General features: G+C 47.1%; 1 protein-coding gene across 1 annotated transcript in view; it reads right to left on the minus strand.

Annotated features, from left to right (window-relative positions):
- LOC141133744 (E3 ubiquitin-protein ligase TRIM39-like) overlaps positions 1 to 16,901 on the minus strand; it is a 35,340-nt gene extending 18,439 nt beyond the window's left edge. The window contains exon 1 of the mRNA XM_073623277.1: positions 16,838 to 16,901. The gene's annotated coding sequence lies outside the window, so the exon portion shown is untranslated. The remainder of the gene's footprint in view (positions 1 to 16,837) is intronic.
- Positions 16,902 to 21,159: the final 4,258 nt, after the last annotated feature.

Below are 21,159 nucleotides of genomic sequence, written 5' to 3' on the forward strand. Positions count from 1 at the left end.
TCTGGTGGTAGGCTGTGGTTGGCAAGTGGCACACTATCTGGTGGCAGGCTGCTGGTGGCAAGTAGCACACTGTATCTGGTGGCAAGTGGCACACTGTATCTGGTGGCAGGCTGCTGGTGGCAAGTGGCACACTGTATCTGGTGGCAAGCTGCTGGTGGCAAGTGGCACACTATCTGGTGGAAGGCTGCTGGTGGTAAGTGACACACTGTATCTGGTGGTAGGCTGTGGTTGGCAAGTGGCACACTGTATCTGGTGGCAGGCTGCTGGTGGCAAGTGGCACACTGTATCTGGTGGCAAGCTGCTGGTGGCAAGTGGCACACTGTATCTGGTGGCAAGTGGCACACTGTATCTGGTGAAAGGCTGCTGGTGGCAAGTGGCACACTGTATCTGGTGGCAGGCTGCTGGTGGCAAGTGGCACACTGTATCTGGTGGCAAGTGGCACACTGTATCTGGTGGCAGGCTGCTGGTGGCAAGTGGCACACTGTATCTGGTGGCAAGCTGCTGGTGGCAAGTGGCACACTATCTGGTGGAAGGCTGCTGGTGGTAAGTGACACACTGTATCTGGTGGTAGGCTGTGGTTGGCAAGTGGCACACTGTATCTGGTGGCAGGCTGCTGGTGGCAAGTGGCACACTGTATCTGGTGGCAGGCTGCCGGTGGCAAGTGGCACACTGTATCTGGTGGTAGGCTGTGGTTGGCAAGTGGCACAATGTATCTGGTGGTAGGCTGCTGGTGGCAAGTGGCACACTGTATCTGATGGCAGGCTGCTGGTGGCAAGTGGCACACTATCTGGTGGAAGGCTGCTGGTGGTAAGTGACACACTGTATCTGGTGGTAGGCTGTGGTTGGCAAGTGGCACACTGTATCTGATGGAAGGCTGCTGGTGGCAAGTGGCACACTGTATCTGGTGGCAGGGAGCTGGTGGCAAGTGGCACACTGTATCTGGTGGCAGGGAGCTGGTGGCAAGTGGCACACTGTATCTGGTGGCAAGTGGCACAATGTATCTGGTGGCAGGCTGCTGGTGGCAAGTGGTACACTGTATCTGGTGGCAAGTGGCACAATGTATCTGGTGACAGGCTGCTGGTGGCAAGTGACACACTGTATCTGGTGGCAGGCTGCTGGTGGCAAGTGGCACACTGTATCTGGTGGCAATTGGCACAATGTATCTGGTGGCAAGTGGCACAATGTATCTGGTGGCAAGTGGCACAATGTATCTGGTGACAGGCTGCTGGTGGCAAGTGACACACTGTATCTGGTGGCAGGCTGCTGGTGGCAAGTGGCACACTGTATCTGGTGGCAAGTGGCACAATGTATCTGGTGGCAAGTGGCACACTGTATCTAGTGGCAGGCTGCTGGTGGCAAGTGGCACACTGTATCTGGTGACAGGCTGTCGGTAGCAAGTGGTACACTGTATCTGGTGACAGGCTGTGGTTGGCAAGTGGCGCACTGTATCTGGTGAAAGGCTGCTGTTGGCAAGTGGCACACTGTATCTGGTGGCTGGCTGCTAGTGGCAAGTGGCACACTGTATCTGGTGGCAGGCTGCTGGTGGCAATTGGCACATTGTATCTGGTGGCAGGCTGTGGGTAGCAAGTGGCACACTGTATCTGGTTGCAAGTGGCACACTGTATCTGGTGGCAAGTGGCACACTGTATCTGGTGGCAAGCTGCTGGTGGCAAGTGGCACACTATCTGGTGGAAGGCTGCTGGTGGTAAGTGACACACTGTATCTGGTGGTAGGCTGTGGTTGGCAAGTGGCACACTGTATCTGGTGGCAGGCTGCTGGTGGCAAGTGGCACACTATCTGGTGGAAGGCTGCTGGTGGTAAGTGACACACTGTATCTGGTGGTAGGCTGTGGTTGGCAAGTGGCACACTGTATCTGGTGGCAGGCTGCTGGTGGCAAGTGGCACACTGTATCTGGTGGCAGGCTGCCGGTGGCAAGTGGCACACTGTATCTGGTGGTAGGCTGCGGTTGGCAAGTGGCACAATGTATCTGGTGGTAGGCTGCTGGTGGCAAGTGGCACACTGTATCTGATGGCAGGCTGCTGGTGGCAAGTGGCACACTATCTGGTGGAAGGCTGCTGGTGGTAAGTGACACACTGTATCTGGTGGTAGGCTGTGGTTGGCAAGTGGCACACTGTATCTGATGGAAGGCTGCTGGTGGCAAGTGGCACACTGTATCTGGTGGCAGGGAGCTGGTGGCAAGTGGCACACTGTATCTGGTGGCAGGGAGCTGGTGGCAAGTGGCACACTGTATCTGGTGGCAAGTGGCACAATGTATCTGGTGGCAGGCTGCTGGTGGCAAGTGGTACACTGTATCTGGTGGCAAGTGGCACAATGTATCTGGTGACAGGCTGCTGGTGGCAAGTGACACACTGTATCTGGTGGCAGGCTGCTGGTGGCAAGTGGCACACTGTATCTGGTGGCAAGTGGCACAATGTATCTGGTGGCAAGTGGCACACTGTATCTAGTGGCAGGCTGCTGGTGGCAAGTGGCACACTGTATCTGGTGACAGGCTGTCGGTAGCAAGTGGTACACTGTATCTGGTGACAGGCTGTGGTTGGCAAGTGGCGCACTGTATCTGGTGAAAGGCTGCTGTTGGCAAGTGGCACACTGTATCTGGTGGCAGGCTGCTGGTGGCAATTGGCACATTGTATCTGGTGGCAGGCTGTGGGTAGCAAGTGGCACACTGTATCTGGTTGCAAGTGGCACACTGTATCTGGTGGCAAGTGGCACACTGTATCTGGTGGCAGGCTGCTGGTGGCAAGTGACATGCTGCATCTAGCGGCAGGCAACTGTGGAAAGTGATACGCTACATCTGGTGGCAGGCTATGGGTGGCAAGTGACAAGCTGCATCTGGTGGCAAGTGACAAGCTCAGGTCCCACTAATTCTGCACGATGGTGAGTTGAACTATTTCACTATATATTACAATGTAGTAACTGAAATAATGGAATTTGATCATCCTGACACCATATCAAGCATGGTGTCAGGATGATTGATTTTAAGTACTAACACCAGCCATTTGCCTGACAAATCACCTCCACTGCCGATTTCCCTGCCAACCCCGAGACTACATCCTCCACCCTCATCTTTTTTTTGGGAAAAGGGGGATGTTCCTAAATGACAGTTTGGAAATGTGGTCTCCCTATGTTGCTGCTGGTGAGAGACCGCATAGCAGGTGGTATTGGTGGTGTTGCTGCTGCTCAGAGGCTGCACGGCTGGTATTACTGGTGAGAGTATATTTAATTCGTTTTAGCGAAAAATTGTTTGCATTTTCATTTTGTTTCCATAAAAAGGCCCACCGAAATTCTCAGCACCAGGCCCATGATGCTCTTAATCTGGCCCTGGTCGGTCCCGGCCCCTTACCAGGTGATCAGCTGTCAGCCAATGACAGCTGATCACATGATGTAAAAAAAAGATTGGTAATCGTTTTTTCTTTTTCTACTCACGCTAACAGTGTGAGTAGAAAAAAAAGCCGATCACCAGCTCAGATGTGAAGGACATCAGTCCCGAAGTGGAAGAGGCACATCTACCTCATCAGTGCCACCTAATAGTGCCACCTAACAGTGCCCACAAGTGCCACCTATCAGTGCCCACAAGTGCCACCTATCAATGCCCACAAGTGCCACCTATCAATGCCCACCAGTAGTGCCAATCAGTGCCACCTAGCAATGCTGCCTATCAGTGTTACTGATCAGTGCCCATCACTGCCACCCATCAGTGCCCATCACAGCCGCCTATCAGTGCCCATCACTGCCGCCTCATCAGCCTACATCAATGAAGGAGAAAAATTACCTGTTTTAAATTTTTTATAACAAAATATAAAAAAATATATATATTTTTTTAAATTCAGCTTTTTACATTTTTTTAACAAAAAGTAAAAACTGCAGAGGTGATCAAATACCACCAAAAGAAGGCTCTATTTGTGGTGAAAAAATGATAAAAATGTCACATGAGTACAGTGTTGTATGACCGCGCAATTGTCATTCAAAGTGCTACAGCGCTGAAAGCTGAAAATTGGTCTGGATAGGAGGGGGGTTTAAGTGCCCAGTAAGCAAGTGGTTAAATATAGATACCGCATTGGCCCTACAGCAATCCAGTGGTACTATTCCAGTCATTAAAGAGTCCCTAAAATCAGAAACAATGGCTTTGAAATGACAGAGCTCAGTTCTTTTAGGATCCATAGGTGGAAGCCATTTGGTCCATGTGCTTTATCCACCATTATTCTGTCTGAATATTTCTGAACCATATAAATTTTGAGCCATTGTGGATCATTTGGGGCTGTGTCACTACCACCCCCATTATGGACATGAGCTCCCCCATGCTTCTTTGTATACACAGAGCTGAAGAAGATATTTGATACATTTTTCTTCTCTTTGTCCCCAATCACCCACTCTAGATTATTTTGTAAAGGGCCGACATGCTCAGACCTGACTCTTTTACTATTAATATATTTAAAGAATTTTTTGGAGTTTGTCCTAGTATCTTTTGCAATGTCAGGGCTGGGCTCAGCCGGTCCTTCTCTGAGCTGGCCGCTCAGCTGTCGGTTAATTGCCAGCTCCTATCTCTCCACAGTGACTCACCTGTTAATGATATCCTGCTCGTCAGTCCTGCCTACTTAAGCTGTCCAGTCCAGATGATCTCTGCCTTCGCCTTGGTCACATCTCTAGTGGTCACAGCTCTCCTGTGTTCCTGTTAAAGACTTTCTTGGCTGACATTCCTTCTGGCTCCAGATCCTGCTTGCTGTTCTACTACTCTGTTCTCTGGCTCCCTGATATTTTGGCTTGTCTGGCTATCCGTTCTGGTTCCTGAACTCTGGCTATGTTTTGACTATGTTTACTCAGTTTACCTTTTATTATTAAACAAGTGTGATTTAACTGTACTTCTGCCTCAGTCTGATTCATTGTTTCTGGCATGCAATCTGTTTGTTTTGAATGTTTACAGCCTTGATTTCCTTTTTATATATCCTGTTATATTCTTTGTAACATTTAAATGATGATAGTGTTCCTTCATTTTTATATTTTTTAAAAGCTCTTTTTTACTATTTATAGCTTTTTTTAACTTTAGCCATGAGACACATAGGTTTAATTTTTAGTCTTTTAAACGTATTGCCCGTGGGAATATACTTTGCAATGAGTTCACATACAGTCTTTTTAAAGAATTCCCATTTCTGTTCTGTGTTCACCAATGCCAGTATTCCCTCACAGTCTTGGGGAGCAGCCCTCATCCTTGGAAAATTTGCTCTCTTAAAGTTAAGTGTTTTTATATTTCCTGTCAGACCCCATTCACACAGGGGCAACACGACTTGCAGGTCGCCTCACCGAGGCGACCTGCACACGACTGCCCGAGCGACTTGCAAAATGACTTCTGTATAGAAGTCTATGCAAGTCGCCCCAAGTCGCCCCCGAAGTCGTACAGGAACCTTTTTCTAAGTCGGAGCGACTTGCGTCGCTCCCCTTAGAACGGTTCCATAGCACAGAACGGGGGGCGACTTGTCAGGCGACTAGGATGCCTGACAAGTCGTCCCTGTGTGGACGGGGTCTAATGCCCCGTACACACGGTCGGACTTTGTTCGGACATTCCGACAACAAAATCCTAGGATTTTTTCCGACGGATGTTGGCTCAAACTTGTCTTGCATACACACGGTCTCACAAAGTTGTCGGAAAATCCGATCGTTTTAAACGCGGTGACGTAAAACACGTACATCGGAACTATAAACAGGGCAGTGGCCAATAGCTTTCATCTCTTTATTTATTCTGAGCATGCGTGGCACTTTGTCCGTCGGATTTGTGTACATGCGATCGGAATTTCCGACAACGGATTTTGTTGTCGGGAAAATTTTATCTCCTGCTCTCCAACTTTGTGTGTCGGAAAATCCGATGGAAAATGTCCGATGGAGCCCACACACGGTCAGAATTTCCGACAACACGCTCCGATCGGACATTTTCCATCGGAAAATCCGACCGTGTGTACGGGGCATTAGTGTTTGTTGCTTACAGCTAACATTGTATGAAATCATATTATGGTCACTGCTACCCAATATTAATAGCCCAGTCATGTGAAGAAAGAAGCCAAGATTCAGCAATACAACAAAATGTACATACAAGGGAATCCTGCCTATATTAAAAAAGTAGCACTCACTGCATAAATAGCGGAAGGAGGGTGTAATCAAAATAGCTAGCAAAGAACACAAAAAAATAACAGAGTGCTAAAAACACATACCCTAAAGAGTAATGCCGCGTACACACGAGCGGACATTATGGCGGACTTTGCCCGGCGGACTGGATTTCGTCGGACAATTCGATGTGTGTGGGCTCCAGCGGACTTTGTTTTCTCAAAAGTTGGACGGACTTAGATTTGAAACTTGTTTAAAATTTATCCGTTGAAATCGAGTCCGGTCGAAAAGTCCGCCGTCTGTATGCTAGTTCGACGGACAAAAAGCCATGCTAGGGCAGCTATTGGCTACTGGCTATGAACTTCCTTGTTTTAGTCCGGTCGTACGTCATCACGTACGAATTCGACGGACTTTGGTGGATTGTGTGTAGGCAAGTCCGTTCATTCAGAAAGTCCGTCGGAAAGTACATCGAAAAGTCCGCCGGGCAAAGTCCGCCGTAATGTCCGCTCGTGTGTACGCGGCATTATACTACAAAAATGTTTTATTCGCTGAAAAAAGAGCAAAATACAAATAACACCAATACTGAAAGCCCTAAAGAATCCCTAAAATGGGGCAAACTACTAATAATACAAACAATTGCTCAAAGATAAATGGGTGATTGAAAAATATCTCTAAAGATATTGAAGGGGATAAATGCAGTGGGTATATCCCTCCCTCCCCCACTATAATACACCCCCTATGAGCACCTAACAATACCCCAAGTCACCTGGGGCGAGGAGCTAAGCTGGATGATTCCTGAAAGGAACAGTGTGATTCCATAATCACAGAAGTGTTCCACACTGTTACACTTTAGAAATGATACAGTCATAGCGACCAAGGATGAAGTGTAAGGTCATGCCACAGTAAGTCACACAGTCAGTCAAGGATGGAATGATCATAGGAGGGGGGGCACACTGGGATGATGGATAATCCAAAAATTGAAGAAAAAATAAGGGAGAGAAAAATCTTCTCCTCACAAAGAAAAAAAGATTGTTATTGCATCCTCAGATGTATGAAAAGTCCTCCTGTATGATCTTGATTGGTAACAAATATGTGGTTAAACAATGGCAGACACTGATTGCAGATAGATGGATCACTAAGCACTTCAGTCCCGCCCTTGTCAGGTATGTGACACAAGCGGGAACGATCACATAGGCACCGTCAGTGTAACCAAAAGCCAGGGTTCCCACAGCATGTAGGTATAACATCCAAGCAATTGTAATAATAAATTGACATGGTGGTTACTTACATATACCGGATCACACAGAGAACTCTCCAATGTGGAAAGAGATTCAATCTGTTGGTCTGTGTGTGATAGCCATAGATCTCCAGCTAATGATCGTTCATCTGTGGTGAAGATAGTGATTCCTCATCCAAAGTAGGTTGGTCAATATATATCAGGCTGTTTGAAAAGCCAATAGAGTAGTAAAATTCATAGTCACAGTGTCTGTTCTCCGTGATAAAAGATCAATTAGTCTCCATGTTGAGATCAATCATGCTGATAAATTCAGGGTAGATGTATCATTGGGTTCATCAAATTCATCAGGTTCCAGCTCAGTCCTTCAAGCCCATCATAGGGTGTTAGCTTGGGGTACGGGGGGCAGAGAAAGGGGGTGTCCATCCCAGCATAAAGAGCTTAAAGGCTTACATGTTTCATTCTTTGATTTGCGGAACTTCATCAGAGCTTGGGGATTTGTCAGTCATCACCTGTTTAAATAAGGGGCCACAACCCACCTCTAATTATGTGAGATTAAAAACAGATGCATCCCATCCATCAAAACACAGTAAGTAATGTGATAATTCCAATAATTCATTTACAAAACACTTAAAACACTTTGATTATCACATTACTTACTGTGTTTTGATGGATGGGATGCATCTGTTTTTAACCTCACATAATTAGAGGTGGGTTGTGGCCCCTTATTTAAACAGATGATGACTGACAAATCCCCAAGCTCTGATGAAGTTCCGCAAATCAAAGAATGAAACATGTAAGCCTTTAAGCTCTTTATGCTGGGATGGACACCCCCTTTCTCTGCCCCCCGTACCCCAAGCTAACACCCTATGATGGGCTTGAAGGACTGAGCTGGAACCTGATGAATTTGATGAACCCAATGATACATCTACCCTGAATTTATCAGCATGATTGATCTCAACATGGAGACTAATCATAGGCGTGCGCAGCCTATTGCATTAGGGTGTGCACCCCAAAGCTCAAACACACATACGTGTATATATATATATAATATGATACACACATTATATTGTCAAAAGTATTGGGACACCTGCCTTTACAGGCATGTAGGGTTCAATATTGAGTTGGCCCACCCTTTGCAGCTATAACAGCTTCAACTCTTCTGGGAAGGCTGTCCAAATAGAGTGTGTCTATGGGAATGTTTGACCACTCTTCCAGAAGCGCATTTGTGAGGTCAGGCACTGATGTTGGACGAGAAGGTCTGGCTCGCAGTCTCCACTCTAATTCATCCCAAAGGTGTTCTATCGGGTTGAGGTGCAGGCCAGTCAAGTTCCTTCACTCCAAACTCGCTCATCCATGTCTTTATGGATCTTGCTTTGTGCACTGGTCTAAATCATTTGGGGGAGCGGGGAATTATGGTGTGGGGGGGAGGAGATTATGGTGTGGGGTTGTTTTTCAGGGGTTGGGCTTAGCCCCTTGCCCCGATAGGCAGCACCGATAGGCCGCACTGTTGGGCACTAATGGGCCCTGATAGGCAGCACTGATGGCCACTTATTGGCAGCACTGATGGACTCTGATTGGCAGCACTGATTGGCACTTATTGGCAATGATAGGCAGCACTGATGGGCATTGATTGACAGCACTGGGCACTGATTGGCAGCACAGTTTGACACTGATAGGCAGCACTGATGGATACTGGCATCCAATGATTGTCAGCACAGATTGGCAGCACTGATTGTCAGCACAGAGTGGCACCGATTGTCAGCACAGAGTGGCAGAACTGATTGCCACTACAGATTGGCACCGATTGGCAGCACAGAGTAGCACTGATTGGCAGCACAGATTGGCAGTGATTGTCAGCACAGAGTGGCACCGATTGTCAGCACAGAGTGGCGCTGATTGGGGAGAGGTAGTGAGGCTTGCTAGAGCCATTGTGTGTGACACTGTCATGTAATAGGAGAAAGACCAGCTGTCACAACACAGCCTCGATGTCGGGGGTGGGCAGGACTGAGGAGCTAACAACCACCAGCCAATGAGTGGGCTGCTTAAGAAAGGGGTGGAGCCACATAAAGCAGCCCGCCAAGACCCCTTCCCATTGGCTGGTGTTTGACAGCTGTTCGGCCCGCCCACCCCCGAAATCACAGCTCAGTTTTGACAGATGGTCTTTCTCTCTGCAAGCAGTGACATTACCGCACTGTCAGTTCACACACTCAGCGCAGCACCTCTGGCAAGTTTCACGATCTGCTGCCTGGGCTACCTGGCAGCGGAGGCTACACACTGTTTGATGCAACATTTTGGGGCAGATCTTTGGAGACAGCTTGGAGTGATTAGGGTGTGCCCAGGCACACCCCGTGGGCATGCTTATGAGACTAATTGATCTTTTATCACGGAGAACAGACACTGTGACTTTGGATTTGACTACTCTATAGGCTTTTCAAACAGCCTGATATATATTGACCAACCTACTTTGGATGAGGAATCACTATCTTCACCACAGATGAACGATCATTAGCTGGAGATCTATGGCTATCACACACAGACCAACAGATTGAATCTCATTCCACATTGGAGAGTTCTCTGTGTGATCCAGTATCAGTAAGTAATAGGGATGAGCTTCGAGTTCGAGTCGAACGTAAGTATTACGAACATTATGGGCTGTTCGCGCCAAATTTGAGTGGCGCGTCACAGCCCATAATTCACTGCAGCATCGCAGTGCATTGCTGGCTGATAATTGGCCAAGCATGCACTATGACCCGCATGCTTTGGCCAATCACAGTGCGGTAAGAATGGAGAGCCATAATTGGCCAAAGGGTGGCTTTGGCCAATTATGCCTCAGGGGATTTAGTACACGCCCCACACTATATAAGGCCGCCTGGAAGTCGGCCTTGTGTAGTGTGTTCCGGTGTGCTGAGAGATAGAGAGAGAGAGACAGTGTCAGTTCATTTGAGTTAGATAGAGCAGGCAGGTCAGTTAGCTGCAGTCAGTGTATTGTGTATATATATGCATCCCAGGTGGTGTTAGTTTAGCTAGATCCATTCCTGTTATTCTCTTCCTAATATACTTACAGGCAGGCAGCTGCAGTATTTTCAGTCAGTGTACTGTATCCTGTGCACAGTGTGCAACTAAAGCTAACTGCAGACAATTGCTGGTGTTCTCTTCCTAATAATACCACAGGCAGGCAGTTGATTCAGCTAGCTGCAGTATATTAGTGTACTGTATACTGGGCACAGTGTGCAGCTAAACCTCACTGCAGAAAATTCCTGTTATTTTCTTCCTAATAATACCACAGGCAGGCAGGTGATTCAGCTAGCTGCAGTATAATCAGTATATATATATATATGTACATCCCAGCTTTGTGCAGCTACATCTCACTGCAGGCTATTCCTTGTGTACCTATTCCAATACATCACAGACAGTATGTCTGGAAGGCCAACAAGGAGAGGCAGACAGTCACAGGCCAATAAAAGAGGGCAAGCAGGCTCTAGAGGCAACAGTGCTGGTCATGGACACGGTGCATCCTCATCAGCACGTGGCCCTGGGGCACGCTTGTCCTTTTTCTCAGCAGCTGGCCGTGTTGAGCCACAACATGCCGAAGAGTTGGTAGAGTGGATGACCAAGCTATCCTCATCCTCCTCATCCTCTGTCACCCAGGCTACCTTGGCTGCCAATGCAGGTGCCAAAGCGGCCTATTCCTTGGACTCAAGGTCATCATCAGTTACTACTTCCCTAGCCCCACCGGAGAAGTCCCCCAAACTGTTCTACCACAGTGTCGGGTACATGCTGCAGGAGGATGCGCAGCGTTTAAAGGCTCCGACGATGGTACCCAGCTTGAGGAAGGCAGTAACGTGAGCCCAGAGAGAGGGGTTGCCCAAGAAGGACAACAAACCGGCAGTCATATTCCCCCAGCTGCAGCATACTGCCAGGTTTGCTCCAGTGATGAGGAGGGTGGGGATAATGAGCTCACTGACTCTACGTGGGTGTCTGATAGGAGAGAGGAGGAGGAGGCAGAGGAGGAGGAGGCACATCTCCAACAAGGCAGGATGCCCTCCAGGGGCCAGCTTAAGTGCAGCCAACCTACTGTATCACACCGCAGAGCTCCACAAGTGCAGGGCGCTGGTGACTCCGCGCGTTATTCCAAGAGTTCTTTGGTGTGGGCCTTTTTTGAGACGTGTGCAGCAGATCGCACCGTTGCTATTTGCAACATATGTCTGAAGCGTATCAAGCGTGGACTAGACAGCAAGCGCTTGGGCACCACATGCTTAATCAGACATATGTCGAGCTCCCATGCAGCCCGTTGGCAACACTACCTAAAAGACCCATACCAAAGAACAAGGTGGACCTCTCCTTGCTCCTCCTCATCAGCTGGGATCTCCAACCCCATTATACCTTCAGTCCTCTCAGAAACCTGCACTGAGAGGAATGAAGGTGTAGAATTAGGTGTGCCAATGCCAAGTACTTGCGGGCAATCTGCTATCGGTACACCAACGTCCGATTCTAGCAGGCAGATTTCCCTACCCCAGTTGCTCCACCGGCAAAAGAAGTTCGCTCCTAGCCATCCACATGCCCAGCGGTTGAATGCTAGCTTGGCTAAATTGCTAGCACTTCAACTGCTGCCTTTTCAATTGGTAGACTCTGGAATGTGGCAGGTTCCCAAACGCCACTTTTTTTCACGGAAGGCGATTCCGGCTCTCTGCCCGCATGTGGAAGGCAATGTCCATGCCTCGCTGGACAGGGCGGTCAGCGGTAAGGTGCATATTACCGCTGACTCATGGTCCAGCAGGCATGGACAGGGATGTTACCTATCTTTCCCCGTGCACTGGGTGACTTTGCTGGCAGCTGGGAAGGATGCAGGACAGGGTGCAGTTGTGTTGGAGGTTGTTCTGCCACCACGCCTCCAAAATTCTACCAGTGGTAATTCTGCCACACCTCTCTCCTCCACCCTCTCCTCTTCTTCTTCCTCCATGGCCTCTTCCTGTGCTGATTTGTCCTCGGAACCAGTGGTGCTCCGTAGGCGTTCAAGGGGCTACGCAAGCACGCAGGCCAAAAGATGCCATGCAGTGCTCGAACTGGTGTGCTTGGGGGACAGGAGCCACACTGGGGAAGAGATTCTGTCAGCTCTGCAGGGGCAGTTTCAGAGGTGGTTGACGCCATGCCAACTTAAGGCAGGAATGGTGGTTTGCGACAATGGCACCAACCTCCTCTCCGCCCTCCGACAGGGACAAAATGATCCATGTGCCCTGTTTGGCTCACGTCCTTAACTTGGTGGTGCAGCGGTTCTTGGGCAGGTACCCGGGCTTACAGGATGTCCTGAGGCAGGCCAGGAAAGTCTGTGTGCATTTCCGCTGGTCATATAATGCCAGTGCTCGGCTGACGGACCTCCAAAAGGAGTTTAACCTGCCCAAGAACCGCCTAATCTGTGACATGCCCACCAGGTGGAACTCAACGTTGGCCATGCTGCAGCGGCTGCACACGCAGCAGAGGGCCATCAATGAGTACCTGTGCGACTATGGCACCAGGGCAGGGTCAGGGGAGCTTGTTTTTTTTTCCCCACGCCAGTGGGCCATGATCAGGGATGCATGCACTGTCTTGTCACCATTTGAGGGGGCCACGAGGATGGTGAGCAGTGACAGTGCATGCATCAGTGGCACTGTCCCTCTTGTCCACCTGTTGGAGCACACGCTGCATGGAATAATGGACAGGGCACTTGTGGCAGAATAGAGGCAGGAAGAGGAGGACTTCCTTACCTCTCAAGGCCCCCTTTATCCAGACAGTGTTCCTGCATGCCCGCCGATCACACAGGAAAAGGAGGAGGAGGAGGATTGTGTCAGCATGGAGGTGGAGCCTAGCACTCAGCATCAGCAGCAGTCTTTAAGGGATCATTTACAGTCCAAAGAAACCCATGGACTTGTACGTGTCTGGGAGTAGGTGGCTGCAGATCATGTCGTCCTTAGTGACCCAGAGGACTCCGGACCGAATGCCTCAGCAAACCTTCGCTGCATGGCCTCCCTGATCCTGCAAAACCTGCGGAAGGATTCTCGTATTCGTGGAATCAAGGAGAGGCATCATTACTGGCTGGCAAACCTCCTTGATCCACGTTACAAGGGTAAGGTTGCGGACCTTATCTTGCCGTCGCAGAGGGAGCAGAGGATGAAACATCTTCAGGAGGCCTTGCAGAAAGGTTTGTGCAACGTGTTTCCAGAGCCTGGGAGGTTACAATTTCCTGTGTTGCTGAGGCTTCGGTTAGTCACAGAAGGAGCGGTGGAGAAGGTGGCCATCTGACCGATGCGTTCGGACAATTTTTTAGTCCGCAGCCCCAAGGTATGATCAGTTCCAAGGTGATTCACATGGTGCGGGAATACCTAGGGGCAAGATCAGACTTGGACACCTTTCTCACCGAAAATCCTCTGGGTTACTGGGTCTTGAGGATGGATCACTGGCCAGAGCTTGCACAGTATGCAATTGAGCTACTGGCCTGTCCTGCATCCAGTGTTCTTTCGGAACGCACATTCAGTGCTGCTGTAGGCTTTGTAACCGATCACAGGGTGCATCTGTCCACCGACTCGGTCGATCGACTGACCTTCATAAAAATGAATCAGTCTTGGATCACCAAGCACCTGATGCTGATGTAACCGAATAATTTTTTTTTTAATGTGAGATTCCTTCAAGACTGCCTATGCTGATGCTGAGTGACTATCCTGTTATGCTGAGTGACTATCCTCTTCCTCCTCAATGTTCATGCTGATAGCTTCTAAGAACATTTTTGGTCCTGGGCACCGCCACCAGTGGCTAAGGCCCAATTTTTCTGCCCCTGTTTAACAGGGGCGTGTAATTACAATTTTTGATGCAATACTTTGCAGCAGGGCTCATTCCTGCGCTGCAACTAGAGTATCTGTGAGGGGTTGCAGTGTTGTGGCACCAGCACCAGTGCCTTAGGCCCAATTTTTCAGCCCCTGTTTAACAGGGGCGTGTAATTACAATTCTTGATCTAATATTTTACAGCAGGGCCCATTCCTGCTCCCACCAAGAGTAACTGTGAGGCCTTACAGTGTTGTGGCAACACCACCACACTGTGCACCACCAAAGGCCCAATTTTTCTGACCCTGTTCAACACCAAAACCTAAGGCCCAAATTTCTGCAGAGTATATAGGGCAGGGCCCTATTTTCAAACATCCAACTTACAAACGACTCCTACTTGCAAATGGAAGAAGACAACAGGAAGTGGGAGGAAATCTACCCCTAGGAAGGGAAATTCCCTCCTGTAAGAGTTCCTTGTTTCACTAAAAACCCCACATTTTCAAAATGCATTTGTCATTGGGACAAAAAGTGAGGTGAAATCTTCTGAACAGGTCCACAGACAGCAAAACAAATGTTACAGGGGTGATAACCCTTCCCTATGTTTTCCAAAAAGCTTAAAAATATATTTTTTGGCTGGAGCTACACATAAAAAATGTACCAGTTCAAAATTACAAACAGATTCTATTTAACAACAAACCTACAGTCCCTGTCTTGTTTGCACCGCCTGTATACTGCTGTTCAGAGTATATAGGGCCTGGGGACCCCACGCCTTTCCTTTTTTTTTAATGATTTTCATCCATATTGCTGGGACCAGAAATTACATTAAAGCAGTTCTAAATGACTTTTTTTCCTTTAGAAATGACATTTTGTGCAGGGACTGTTCTAAACACGGGAAACATGCGCCACTTTACAGGCATACTATAGACACCCCCCTAGGCATGATATTTAAAGGAATATTACACTTTTATTGTTTCACTTTAAGCATCATTAAAATCACTGCTCCCGAAAAAACGCCTGTTTTTTAAACTTTTTTTTTGCATTGATACATGTCCCCTGGGGCAGGACCCAGGTCCCCAAACCCTTTTTAAGACAATAACTTGCATATTAGCCTTTAAAATTCGCACTTTTGATTTCTCACGTTCGAGTCCCATAGACTTTAAGGGGGTTCGAAAGTTCGTGCAAACTTTCTGTCCGTCCGAATGTTCTGATGCGAACCGAACCTGGGGGGTGTTTGGCTCATCCCTAGTAAGTAACCACCATGTAAATTTATTATTACAATTGCTTGGATGTTATACCTACATGCTGTGGGAACCCTGGCTTTTGGTTACACTGACGGTGCCTATGTGATCGTTCCCGCTTGTGTCACATACCTGACAAGGGCGGGACTGAAGTGCTTAGTGATCCATCTATCTGCAATCAGTGTCTGCCATTGTTTATTATGGGGACAAGATGTTTTGGGGGCGACTCAAAAGCACCCTCTCCATGTTGAGGGCATGTGGCCTGGTATGGTTCAGGAGGGGGGGGGGGCGCTCTCTTGTTCCCCCCTCTCTTTTCCTGCGGCCTGCCAGGTTGCATGCTTGGATAAGGGTCTTGTATGGATTTTGGGGGAACCCCCATGCAATTTTTTTAAACAATTTTGGTTTGGGGTTCCCCTTAATATTCATACCAGACCCAAAGAACCTGGTAATGGACTGGGGGGGGGGGGGGGGGGGGAACCCATGCAGTTTTTTTCAATGATTTTTATCTATATTGCCGAGAACCGACAATTCATTACAGCTGTGATCAGTTTTAAATGACTTTTTTCCTTTAGAAAGAAATGTAATTTTGCTGTGGTATTGTTCTAAACACTGGAAAACTGTGCCACTTTACAGGCATACTATAGACACCCCCCAGGCACAATATTTAAATGAATATTTCATTTTTATTGTTTCACTTTAAGCATTAAAAAAATCACTGCTCCCGAAAAAACTGCCGTTTTTAAAACTTTTTTTTGTATTGATCCATGTCCCCTGGGGCAGGACCCGGGTCCCCAAACACTTTTTATGACAATAACTTGCATATGAGCCTTTAAAATTGGCACTTTTGGTTTTTCATGTTAGTGTCCCATAGACTTTAACGGGGTTCCGCGGCTTTCGAATTTGCCACGAATACCACATATTGTTCGTTGTTCGCCGAACGGCCGAACAACCAAAGTTGTTAAGTCATTGGGAAGAATCTCACTTATATTGTTAGAAAAAGGGAATAATACTTCTTACACTGGTGGTCATTAAGAAGGTTGCTACTTACACTGGTGGTCAGTGGGAAGAATTCTCCTTACATCGGTAGCCAATGGGAACAATACTTGTTACATTGTTAGACTGTGGTAATAATACTTCTTACACTTGTGGTCAATAACACTACTTACATTGTTATTCAATTAGAAGAATGCCCCTTAGATTGGTAGTCAGTGTCTGGAATATTTCTTACTTTGTTGGCCAATGGAAAGAGTGACCCTTACATTAATATTCAATAGGAATAATACTTCTTACTTCTTCAATGGGAAGAATACATGTTACACTGGTGGTCACTAGGAATAATGGTCCTTACATTTTTGGTCAGTGTGAAGAATGCTCCTTACATTGGGTGGGCAACAGAAAGATTTCTCCCTATAACAAATAGATAAAGATGGGACACACAGTATATTATCATTCTTCATACCTGATGCTGTGTCCTCTGGTCTCGTGATATCTCGCTGTGTGATATGGAAGTCGGTTATAATATTTTTTCATTAAGTTTAGTTTCGTTTCCCAGCTCTGCCCTCAGGTCCTCCCCTCCCCCTCCTAATTCCTTTACTGTGTACCATACTCAGACTTGGCCTGGCAAGCTGGTCGGTGAGTTTCATAACGTCACACCCCAACACCCACACACCCCATTCACTAAAGTGGGAGAGACTCTTCACTCTGGAAATGTTAGTAAATAAGGTGAAGCTGGGTTCAGTTTGAATAGCCAGTAAATTACACCAGGACAGGATTTTTTGCATGCATATGATTGGGTATCCAAAGTGAACAGAGCTTCTTAAAAGGATATCTGAACCCAAGAACAGAAAGGTCATATATTGCAGGTTACCCATAGCTCCCAACCATCCCGGATTTCGAGGGACTGTCCCTGATTTGGAGCAATGTCCCTCTGTCCCTCTTTCCCCCTCATTTGTCCCTCATTTTGGTCTGATCTATATAGTTAAATTTTAAAAGCCAACATAAAAAGGAATAGTAGTGGTAAAAAAGCCTTTGTGAATTTAATTAACCTTTTTTTGGGGGTTTATTCTCCTTTAAGGGGGATGGCAGGAGGCGTGTCCTATGCCTACATATCTAGAAATTAAGAAAAAGCTGCGCTAAACCAAATAAAATAATAAATGCAATGAAGTGACCTAAGCAGCTGACACACAAACAAACCAAGTCCACTAAGTATACAAAAAACCAAAGTGCAGCGCTAGGTGTATCCAGCATATACTAGACACATACGTGAAAAACAAATAAAATAATTATTGAACATATACATATGACACCATCAAATGTAAAAAGCCAGGCAAAAGCCCTGCTTTAATTGGAGTGTCCAAATAAAAACCAGGACAGCAAATGGTGAAAGTCCATAACATGTGAGGTAATGAAAGGTGTCTTCTCCAAATGGAGGGTAACAGTAGATGCTGGGAGGCGTGTGTGCACTCAAATGGGAAGGCGACAGCAGATACCACAGCACATAGATCTCCAATGAGTATAAATGGATACCCTTACCGGATCCGTAGGACGCACATACCGTATACCAGTGCGTCAAATAGGCATAAGGGGATAATCTCCCGTGATATCCAGCCGGATGGTATCCTACAGGCCACGGTCACCGAAAGGAAATCATGATCACAGGTGGAAGTCAAACAGAGGGGCCTGGAACACAAGCTGCACACACCCGTGTCCCCCTGCCCCTTTTTTCTATGCCTACATATGCTTTTTTATTCTGCCAATTACATATTGATTTACTATTAATGTTCCCACTGTGCTACTCCCTTCTGTGTGCCAATAAACTCTTTTTATTACATTGATTTATTTGAACTACCCAAGTGTCCTGTTTCATATAAAGTCCCACTGTTCCCAATCCCCCTTTTCCCTATGCCTACATATGTTTGCTAGTAGGTGTCCCTCATTATCATCTCAAAATGTTGGGAGGTATGAGGTTACCAGTCCGTAGATGTGGTGGCTGCATTCGTTTTCTATTTTCAGACTAAAAACATTTTTGCCAATTACAGAAAACTCTAGTTGATCCTGCCAGAAATCCAGTGTCCTTGTCCCTTCCAGTGAGCTGAACCAAAATCTCAGACATTGTTATCAGCCTTCCCAACTATCCTCTGTGGACTACAGACCGCTGTCCCTTCTATATCAGTGGTTCTCAACCTGGGGTCGGGATCCCCTTGGGGGTCAAATGACGATTTGCAGGGGGTCATCAAATCTTGGGCTGTTCCTGAACCCCACACCGCTCTCCCAGCCTTCTTGCATCTGCCCAGCAGGGCTGTTTCTGGAGCCCATGGCCACCCCCTCAGCCTCTTCGCAGCCGCCCATTCAGTTCACGGCATGGCTGGGGGGCAGAGACTAGAGGTCAGCTGACTGGTAAGGAATGTGAAGTGGGTGGGGCTGGAGGAGACCCTATCTCCTGATTTCGGCATAGGTGTCACTGCTGCGAGACACCAGAGAGCTGGAGACACAGTGAAGCCGGAGACACAGTGAGTAACACCACCTGTGAGTCTAGTTGGCATTAAAAGTCCCCACCACAGTTCTCAGATCAGCAGATGACCTTGATCAAGAGGACCCAAGTAGGCAGATTAGAACTTCCCCAGCATTGCCACTCATCCCATTCCCCCCACCAAGGAGTAAGAGAAGGAATACAAATGGAGAATACATGGAAGGGAGGGTAAAAGAGGGAAGAAGAACAAAGAAAAAGGGAGAGAAAGAATAAGAAAGATGGCTAGAGAGAGGAATAGGGAAAAAACTCCCCCCAAGAAATTAGGATAGAGAGAGATAAAAGGGAAAGAAAGGAGAACAAAGAGAAAGAGTGGTACATCCTAAAATGTACCATAAAGGGTTTTAATACTGTAGTAGTGAAAGGGACTCAGGGAGCCCTAAATGTCTGTGGGTTAGGGGCGCAAATTACTTACTCGTATTTGCGCAGCGGTCTTACAAGTGCACTTTCTTTGGAAAAAATACATTTTTTTAATGAAAAAAATAAGACAACAGTAAAGTTAGCCCAATTTTTTTTTATATTGTGAAAGATAGTGTTACGCCAAGTAAATTGATACCCAACATGTCACGCTTCAAAACTGCGCCCGCTCATGGAATGGCGACAAACGTTTACCCTTAAAAATCTCCATAGGCGACGTTTAAAAAAAATTCTACAGGTTGCATGTTTTGAGTTACAGAGGAGGTCTGGGGCTAGAATTATTGCTCTCACTCTATCAATAGTGGCAATACCTCACATGTGTGGTTTGAACACTGTTTTCATATGCGGGCGCTACTCACGTATGCGTTCGCTTCTGCACGCGAGCTCGGCGGGACGGGGTGCATTTAATTTTTTTTTTCTTATTTTACCTTTTATTTTTTATTTTTACACTGTTCTTTAAAAAAAAATTGTGTCACTTTTATTCCTTTTACAAGGAATGTAAACATCCCTTGTAATAGAAAAAAAGCATGACAGGACCTCTTAAAAATGAGATCTGGGGTCAAAAAGACCTCACATCTCATATTTACACTAAAATGCAATAAAAAAAGGCCCTTTAAGAGCTATGGGCAGAAGTGACGTTTTGACGTTGCTTCCACCCTGCCATGGTATGGAGACGGGTGAGGGCCATCTTTCCCTCACTCATCTCCATACCACACATGGAAGAGGACCCGATCACCTCCGCCGCTGCCGACGGCTCCGGTAAGCGACAGAGGGCACCAGAGAGCGGCGGGAGGGGGGCCCTCTCCCGGCGCCAATAAGTGATCTTGCACCAAATGCGCCACAGAGACCTCTATTATCAGAAACTGGACCGCCCACTGAAGAAGAGGATAGCGGGGTTATGGCAGTTAGCTGCTGCCATAACAAAGATATCCCTCTTCAAAGAGAGGATGTATATCGGCGTGCGGCGGTCTGGAAGTAGTTAATTTTAACCAAGTGACCAGCCTCTAGTGCTTGGGTAAATCAAACCTCTTTGTGGTAATGAGACTGCTGGGGACACCGGATCCCAAACAAGCACACCACTTTTCTCTACTAGATTGGCAAACTCAAAACCCCCCTTCATAACTGTCTGATCCTATTGCTTATTCTACATACAGGACAGAAGAAATCTCCAGAAGAACCCTCCTGTGTATCCAGCACACGAACAATACAGACCCGGCAGAAGTTGTGTCCACATCTCAGCATTACAGGATCTGTATAAATGTTCAGACAGACGGAACATTCCAGATCAGCAGACGCCATCGCTGACAGAAGAGAAATTAAAGTCGGATATTATCGGAGACTCTCTTCGAGTGTTTTCATGGACCTTTGAACATTTCTGTAAGTCAAAAAATAAAAAAGTGTTTAACTCATGGTTGGTTGTTCTTAGAGGACATAAATAAAAAAACAGGACATTTCTTTCTGTAGTAAGGTTTCCATGGATCACACTTGTTGAGCCCCAGGTTTTACTGACTCATTGGTGTACTATGCAGATGTCTGGTCAGTTTAGGAGAACCTGTCCCTTGGCCATTCAGAACAAATCAACAGATAAACCTCACTTCCACCCTCTCCAGTATCACATTGTAATAATGGGTTCATCTTGATTACGAATTACTTTATTGATAATAGGTTACCCTTCTTAACCTTTCATATTCTTGGATGCAGTGCAATAACTTTCAAAAAAAGTATAATAAAGACATTTACTTGTGTAGCCCTCTTTTGGGGGTTATGGGAAGTGGTCCTCCCAAACAGGCGATGCTAAACCTTTTAGGTAACTAGAAGGACCAGAGGCTTCACCAACT

Source organism: Aquarana catesbeiana, linkage group LG03 (genome assembly GCF_042186555.1).
Source record: "Aquarana catesbeiana isolate 2022-GZ linkage group LG03, ASM4218655v1, whole genome shotgun sequence".
Taxonomy (NCBI): domain Eukaryota; kingdom Metazoa; phylum Chordata; class Amphibia; order Anura; family Ranidae; genus Aquarana; species Aquarana catesbeiana.